Consider the following 9,033-nt stretch of genomic DNA (forward strand, 5'->3'; position numbering starts at 1 on the left):
CATTCTAGTGTCTTTCGTTTGGGAGAAAAATGCAAAGGTACAATACAGCTTTTCCTTGCCGATATCTCTCTTTTGCAAAGAGATAGGCATTGGAAAATGCAGGGCTATAACGTGTAGATGAAGCACTAACAGGAGGCTTTAAAATTTTCATTCTAGTGTCTTTCGTTTGGGAGAAAAATGCAAAAGTACAATACACTTTTCCTTGCCGATATCTCTCTTTTGCAAAGAGATAGGCATTGGAAAATTCAGGGCTATAACGTGTAGATGAAGCACTAATAGGAGGCTTTAAAATTTTCATTCTAGTGTCCTTCGTTTGGGAGAAAAATGCAAAGGTACAATACAGCTTTTCCTTGCCGATATCTCTCTTTTGCAAAGAGCTAGGCATTGGAAAATTCAGGGCTATAACGTGTAGATGAAGCACTAACAGTAGGCTTTAAAATTTTCATTCTAGTGTCTTTCGTTTGGGAGAAAAATGCAAAGGTACAATACAGTTTTTCCTTGCCGATATCTCTCTTTTGCAAAGAGATAGGCATTGGAAAATTCAGGGCTATAACGTGTAGATGAAGCACTAATAGGAGGCTTTAAAATTTTCATTCTAGTGTCCTTCGTTTGGGAGAAAAATGCAAAGGTACAATACAGCTTTTCCTTGCCGATATCTCTCTTTTGCAAAGAGCTAGGCATTGGAAAATTCAGGGCTATAACGTGTAGATGAAGCACTAACAGGAGGCTTTAAAATTTTCATTCTAGTGTCTTTCGTTTGGGAGAAAAATGCAAAAGTACAATACACTTTTCCTTGCCGATATCTCTCTTTTGCAAAGAGATAGGCATTGGAAAATTCAGGGCTATAACGTGTAGATGAAGCACTAATAGGAGGCTTTAAAATTTTCATTCTAGTGTCCTTCGTTTGGGAGAAAAATGCAAAGGTACAATACAGCTTTTCCTTGCCGATATCTCTCTTTTGCAAAGAGATAGGCATTGGAAAATTCAGGGCTATAACGTGTAGATGAAGCACTAACAGGAGGCTTTAAAATTTTCATTCTAGTGTCTTTCGTTTGGGAGAAAAATGCAAAGGTACAATACAGCTTTTCCTTGCCGATATCTCTCTTTTGCAAAGAGATAGGCATTGGAAAATTCAGGGCTATAACGTGTAGATGAAGCACTAATAGGAGGCTTTAAAATTTTCATTCTAGTGTCCTTCGTTTGGGAGAAAAATGCAAAGGTACAATACAGCTTTTCCTTGCCGATATCTCTCTTTTGCAAAGAGATAGGCATTGGAAAATTCAGGGCTATAACGTGTAGATGAAGCACTAACAGGAGGCTTTAAAATTTTCATTCTAGTGTCTTTCGTTTGGGAGAAAAATGCAAAGGTACAATACAGCTTTTCCTTGCCGATATCTCTCTTTTGCAAAGAGATAGGCATTGGAAAATTCAGGGCTATAACGTGTAGATGAAGCACTAACAGTAGGCTTTAACATTTTCATTCTAGTGTCTTTCGTTTGGGAGAAAAATGCAAAGGTACAATACAGCTTTTCCTTGCCGATATCTCTCTTTTGCAAAGAGATAGGCATTGGAAAATTCAGGGCTATAACGTGTAGATGAAGCACTAATAGGAGGCTTTAAAATTTTCATTCTAGTGTCCTTCGTTTGGGAGAAAAATGCAAAGGTACAATACAGCTTTTCCTTGCCGATATCTCTCTTTTGAAAAGAGATAGGCATTGGAAAATTCAGGGCTATAACGTGTAGATGAAGCACTAACAGGAGGCTTTAAAATTTTCATTCTAGTGTCTTTCGTTTGGGAGAAAAATGCAAAGGTACAATACAGCTTTTCCTTGCCGATATCTCTCTTTTGCAAAGAGCTAGGCATTGGAAAATTCAGGGCTATAACGTGTAGATGAAGCACTAACAGTAGGCTTTAAAATTTTCATTCTAGTGTCTTTCGTTTGGGAGAAAAATGCAAAGGTACAATACAGCTTTTCCTTGCCGATATCTCTCTTTTGCAAAGAGATAGGCATTGGAAAATTCAGGGCTATAACGTGTAGATGAAGCACTAACAGGAGGCTTTAAAATTTTCATTCTAGTGTCTTTCGGTTGGGAGAAAAATGCAAAGGTACAATACAGCTTTTCCTTGCCGATATCTCTCTTTTGCAAAGAGCTAGGCATTGGAAAATTCAGGGCTATAACGTGTAGATGAAGCACTAACTGTAGGCTTTAAAATTTTCATTCTAGTGTCTTTCGTTTGGGAGAAAAATGCAAAGGTACAATACAGTTTTTCCTTGCCGATATCTCTCTTTTGCAAAGAGATAGGCATTGGAAAATTCAGGGCTATAACGTGTAGATGAAGCACTAATAGGAGGCTTTAAAATTTTAATTCTAGTGTCCTTCGTTTGGGAGAAAAATGCAAAGGTACAATACAGCTTTTCCTTGCCGATATCTCTCTTTTGCAAAGAGATAGGCATTGGAAAATTCAGGGCTATAACGTGTAGATGAAGCACTAACAGGAGGCTTTAAAATTTTCATTCTAGTGTCTTTCGTTTGGGAGAAAAATGCAAAGGTACAATACAGCTTTTCCTTGCCGATATCTCTCTTTTGCAAAGAGCTAGGCATTGGAAAATTCAGGGCTATAACGTGTAGATGAAGCACTAACTGTAGGCTTTAAAATTTTCATTCTAGTGTCTTTCGTTTGGGAGAAAAATGCAAAGGTACAATACAGTTTTTCCTTGCCGATATCTCTTTTGCAAAGAGATAGGCATTGGAAAATTCAGGGCTATAACGTGTAGATGAAGCACTAATAGGAGGCTTTAAAATTTTCATTCTAGTGTCCTTCGTTTGGGAGAAAAATGCAAAGGTACAATACAGCTTTTCCTTGCCGATATCTCTCTTTTGCAAAGAGCTAGGCATTGGAAAATTCAGGGCTATAACGTGTAGATGAAGCACTAACAGGAGGCTTTAAAATTTTCATTCTAGTGTCTTTCGTTTGGGAGAAAAATGCAAAGGTACAATACAGCATTTCCTTGCCGATATCTCTCTTTTGCAAAGAGCTAGGCATTGGAAAATTCAGGGCTATAACGTGTAGATGAAGCACTAACAGTAGGCTTTAACATTTTCATTCTAGTGTCTTTCGTTTGGGAGAAAAATGCAAAGGTACAATACAGCTTTTCCTTGCCGATATCTCTCTTTTGCAAAGAGATAGGCATTGGAAATTTCAGGGCTATAACGTGTAGATGAAGCACTAACAGGAGGCTTTAAAATTTTCATTCTAGTGTCTTTCGTTTGGGAGAAAAATGCAAAAGTACAATGCAGCTTTTCCTTGCCGATATCTCTCTTTTGCAAAGAGATAGGCATTGGAAAATGCAGGGCTATAACGTGTAGATGAAGCACTAACAGGAGGCTTTAAAATTTTCATTCTAGTGTCTTTCGTTTGGGAGAAAAATGCAAAAGTACAATACACTTTTCCTTGCCGATATCTCTCTTTTGCAAAGAGATAGGCATTGGAAAATTCTGGGCTATAACGTGTAGATGAAGCACTAATAGGAGGCTTTAAAATTTTCATTCTAGTGTCTTTCGTTTGGGAGAAAAATGCAAAGGTACAATACAGCTTTTCCTTGCCGATATCTCTCTTTTGCAAAGAGATAGGCATTGGAAAATTCAGGGCTATAACGTGTAGATGAAGCACTAACTGGAGGCTTTAAAATTTTCATTCTAGTGTCTTTCGTTTGGGAGAAAAATGCAAAGGTACAATACAGCTTTTCCTTGCCGATATCTCTCTTTTGCAAAGAGCTAGGCATTGGAAAATTCAGGGCTATAACGTGTAGATGAAGCACTAACAGGAGGCTTTAAAATTTTCATTCTAGTGTCTTTCGTTTGGGAGAAAAATGCAAAGGTACAATACAGCATTTCCTTGCCGATATCTCTCTTTTGCAAAGAGATAGGCATTGGAAAATTCAGGGCTATAACGTGTAGATGAAGCACTAACAGGAGGCTTTAAAATTTTCATTCTAGTGTCTTTCGTTTGGGAGAAAAATGCAAAAGTACAATGCAGCTTTTCCTTGCCGATATCTCTCTTTTGCAAAGAGATAGGCATTGGAAAATTCAGGGCTATAACGTGTAGATGAAGCACTAACAGGAGGCTTTAAAATTTTCATTCTAGTGTCTTTCGTTTGGGAGAAAAATGCAAAGGTACAATACAGCTTTTCCTTGCCGATATCTCTCTTTTGCAAAGAGATAGGCATTGGAAAATTCAGGGCTATAACGTGTAGATGAAGCACTAATAGGAGGCTTTAAAATTTTCATTCTAGTGTCCTTCGTTTGGGAGAAAAATGCAAAGGTACAATACAGCTTTTCCTTGCCGATATCTCTCTTTTGCAAAGAGATAGGCATTGGAAAATTCAGGGCTATAACGTGTAGATGAAGCACTAACAGGAGGCTTTAAAATTTTCATTCTAGTGTCTTTCGTTTGGGAGAAAAATGCAAAGGTACAATACAGTATTTCCTTGCCGATATCTCTCTTTTGCAAAGAGATAGGCATTGGAAAATTCAGGGCTATAACGTGTAGATGAAGCACTAATAGGAGGCTTTAAAATTTTCATTCTAGTGTCCTTCGTTTGGGAGAAAAATGCAAAGGTACAATACAGCTTTTCCTTGCCGATATCTCTCTTTTGCAAAGAGATAGGCATTGGAAAATTCAGGGCTATAACGTGTAGATGAAGCACTAACAGGAGGCTTTAAAATTTTCATTCTAGTGTCTTTCGGTTGGGAGAAAAATGCAAAGGTACAATACAGCTTTTCCTTGCCGATATCTCTCTTTTGCAAAGAGCTAGGCATTGGAAAATTCAGGGCTATAACGTGTAGATGAAGCACTAACTGTAGGCTTTAAAATTTTCATTCTAGTGTCTTTCGTTTGGGAGAAAAATGCAAAGGTACAATACAGTTTTTCCTTGCCGATATCTCTCTTTTGCAAAGAGATAGGCATTGGAAAATTCAGGGCTATAACGTGTAGATGAAGCACTAATAGGAGGCTTTAAAATTTTAATTCTAGTGTCCTTCGTTTGGGAGAAAAATGCAAAGGTACAATACAGCTTTTCCTTGCCGATATCTCTCTTTTGCAAAGAGATAGGCATTGGAAAATTCAGGGCTATAACGTGTAGATGAAGCACTAACAGGAGGCTTTAAAATTTTCATTCTAGTGTCTTTCGTTTGGGAGAAAAATGCAAAGGTACAATACAGCTTTTCCTTGCCGATATCTCTCTTTTGCAAAGAGCTAGGCATTGGAAAATTCAGGGCTATAACGTGTAGATGAAGCACTAACTGTAGGCTTTAAAATTTTCATTCTAGTGTCTTTCGTTTGGGAGAAAAATGCAAAGGTACAATACAGTTTTTCCTTGCCGATATCTCTCTTTTGCAAAGAGATAGGCATTGGAAAATTCAGGGCTATAACGTGTAGATGAAGCACTAATAGGAGGCTTTAAAATTTTCATTCTAGTGTCCTTCGTTTGGGAGAAAAATGCAAAGGTACAATACAGCTTTTCCTTGCCGATATCTCTCTTTTGCAAAGAGCTAGGCATTGGAAAATTCAGGGCTATAACGTGTAGATGAAGCACTAACAGGAGGCTTTAAAATTTTCATTCTAGTGTCTTTCGTTTGGGAGAAAAATGCAAAGGTACAATACAGCATTTCCTTGCCGATATCTCTCTTTTGCAAAGAGCTAGGCATTGGAAAATTCAGGGCTATAACGTGTAGATGAAGCACTAACAGTAGGCTTTAACATTTTCATTCTAGTGTCTTTCGTTTGGGAGAAAAATGCAAAGGTACAATACAGCTTTTCCTTGCCGATATCTCTCTTTTGCAAAGAGATAGGCATTGGAAATTTCAGGGCTATAACGTGTAGATGAAGCACTAACAGGAGGCTTTAAAATTTTCATTCTAGTGTCTTTCGTTTGGGAGAAAAATGCAAAAGTACAATGCAGCTTTTCCTTGCCGATATCTCTCTTTTGCAAAGAGATAGGCATTGGAAAATGCAGGGCTATAACGTGTAGATGAAGCACTAACAGGAGGCTTTAAAATTTTCATTCTAGTGTCTTTCGTTTGGGAGAAAAATGCAAAAGTACAATACACTTTTCCTTGCCGATATCTCTCTTTTGCAAAGAGATAGGCATTGGAAAATTCTGGGCTATAACGTGTAGATGAAGCACTAATAGGAGGCTTTAAAATTTTCATTCTAGTGTCTTTCGTTTGGGAGAAAAATGCAAAGGTACAATACAGCTTTTCCTTGCCGATATCTCTCTTTTGCAAAGAGATAGGCATTGGAAAATTCAGGGCTATAACGTGTAGATGAAGCACTAACTGGAGGCTTTAAAATTTTCATTCTAGTGTCTTTCGTTTGGGAGAAAAATGCAAAGGTACAATACAGCTTTTCCTTGCCGATATCTCTCTTTTGCAAAGAGCTAGGCATTGGAAAATTCAGGGCTATAACGTGTAGATGAAGCACTAACAGGAGGCTTTAAAATTTTCATTCTAGTGTCTTTCGTTTGGGAGAAAAATGCAAAGGTACAATACAGCATTTCCTTGCCGATATCTCTCTTTTGCAAAGAGATAGGCATTGGAAAATTCAGGGCTATAACGTGTAGATGAAGCACTAACAGGAGGCTTTAAAATTTTCATTCTAGTGTCTTTCGTTTGGGAGAAAAATGCAAAAGTACAATGCAGCTTTTCCTTGCCGATATCTCTCTTTTGCAAAGAGATAGGCATTGGAAAATGCAGGGCTATAACGTGTAGATGAAGCACTAACAGGAGGCTTTAAAATTTTCATTCTAGTGTCTTTCGTTTGGGAGAAAAATGCAAAAGTACAATGCAGCTTTTCCTTGCCGATATCTCTCTTTTGCAAAGAGATAGGCATTGGAAAATTCAGGGCTATAACGTGTAGATGAAGCACTAACAGGAGGCTTTAAAATTTTCATTCTAGTGTCTTTCGTTTGGGAGAAAAATGCAAAGGTACAATACAGCTTTTCCTTGCCGATATCTCTCTTTTGCAAAGAGATAGGCATTGGAAAATTCAGGGCTATAACGTGTAGATGAAGCACTAACAGGAGGCTTTAAAATTTTCATTCTAGTGTCTTTCGTTTGGGAGAAATATGCAAAAGTACAATGCAGCTTTTCCTTGCCGATATCTCTCTTTTGCAAAGAGATAGGCATTGGAAAATGCAGGGCTATAACGTGTAGATGAAGCACTAACAGGAGGCTTTAAAATTTTCATTCTAGTGTCTTTCGTTTGGGAGAAAAATGCAAAGGTACAATACAGCATTTCCTTGCTGATATCTCTCTTTTGCAAAGAGATAGGCATTGGAAAATTCAGGGCTATTACGTGTAGATGAAGCACTAACAAGAGGCTTTAAAATTTTCATTCTAGTGTCCTTCGTTTGGGAGAAAAATGCAAAGGTACAATACAGCTTTTCCTTGCCGATATCTCTCTTTTGCAAAGAGATAGGCATTGGAAAATTCAGGGCTATAACGTGTAGATGAAGCACTAACAGGAGGCTTTAAAATTTTCATTCTAGTGTCTTTCGTTTGGGAGAAAAATGCAAAGGTACAATACAGCTTTTCCTTGCCGATATCTCTCTTTTGCAAAGAGCTAGGCATTGGAAAATTCAGGGCTATAACGTGTAGATGAAGCACTAACAGTAGGCTTTAAAATTTTCATTCTAGTGTCTTTCGTTTGGGAGAAAAATGCAAAGGTACAATACAGCTTTTCCTTGCCGATATCTCTCTTTTGCAAAGAGATAGGTATTGGAAATTTCAGGGCTATAACGTGTAGATGAAGCACTAACAGGAGGCTTTAAAATTTTCATTCTAGTGTCTTTCGTTTGGGAGAAAAATGCAAAAGTACAATGCAGCTTTTCCTTGCCGATATCTCTCTTTTGCAAAGAGATAGGCATTGGAAAATGCAGGGCTATAACGTGTAGATGAAGCACTAACAGGAGGCTTTAAAATTTTCATTCTAGTGTCTTTCGTTTGGGAGAAAAATGCAAAAGTACAATAAATTTTCCTTGCCGATATCTCTCTTTTGCAAAGAGATAGGCATTGGAAAATTCAGGGCTATAACGTGTAGATGAAGCACTAATAGGAGGCTTTAAAATTTCCATTCTAGTGTCCTTCGTTTGGGAGAAAAATGCAAAGGTACAATACAGCTTTTCCTTGCCGATATCTCTCTTTTGCAAAGAGATAGGCATTGGAAAATTCAGGGCTATAAAGTGTAGATGAAGCACTAACAGGAGGCTTTAAAATTTTCATTCTAGTGTCTTTCGTTTGGGAGAAAAATGCAAAGGTACAATACAGCTTTTCCTTGCCGATATCTCTCTTTTGCAAAGAGATAGGCATTGGAAAATTCAGGGCTATAACGTGTAGATGAAGCACTAACAGGAGGCTTTAAAATTTTCATTCTAGTGTCTTTCGTTTGGGAGAAAAATGCAAAAGTACAATGCAGCTTTTCCTTGCCGATATCTCTCTTTTGCAAAGAGATAGGCATTGGAAAATGCAGGGCTATAACGTGTAGATGAAGCACTAACAGGAGGCTTTAAAATTTTCATTCTAGTGTCTTTCGTTTGGGAGAAAAATGCAAAAGTACAATGCAGCTTTTCCTTGCCGATATCTCTCTTTTGCAAAGAGATAGGCATTGGAAAATGCAGGGCTATAACGTGTAGATGAAGCACTAACAGGAGGCTTTAAAATTTTCATTCTAGTGTCTTTCGTTTGGGAGAAAAATGCAAAGGTACAATACAGCTTTTCCTTGCCGATATCTCTCTTTTGCAAAGAGCTAGGCATTGGAAAATTCAGGGCTATAACGTGTAGATGAAGCACTAACAGGAGGCTTTAAAATTTTCATTCTAGTGTCTTTCGTTTGGGAGAAAAATGCAAAGGTACAATACAGCTTTTCCTTGCCGATATCTCTCTTTTGCAAAGAGCTAGGCATTGGAAAATTCAGGGCTATAACGTGTAGATGAAGCACTAACAGTAGGCTTTAACATTTTCATTCTAGTGTCT

The sequence above is a fragment of the Pseudophryne corroboree genome, unplaced genomic scaffold (genome assembly GCF_028390025.1).
Source record: "Pseudophryne corroboree isolate aPseCor3 unplaced genomic scaffold, aPseCor3.hap2 scaffold_652, whole genome shotgun sequence".
Classification (NCBI taxonomy): domain Eukaryota; kingdom Metazoa; phylum Chordata; class Amphibia; order Anura; family Myobatrachidae; genus Pseudophryne; species Pseudophryne corroboree.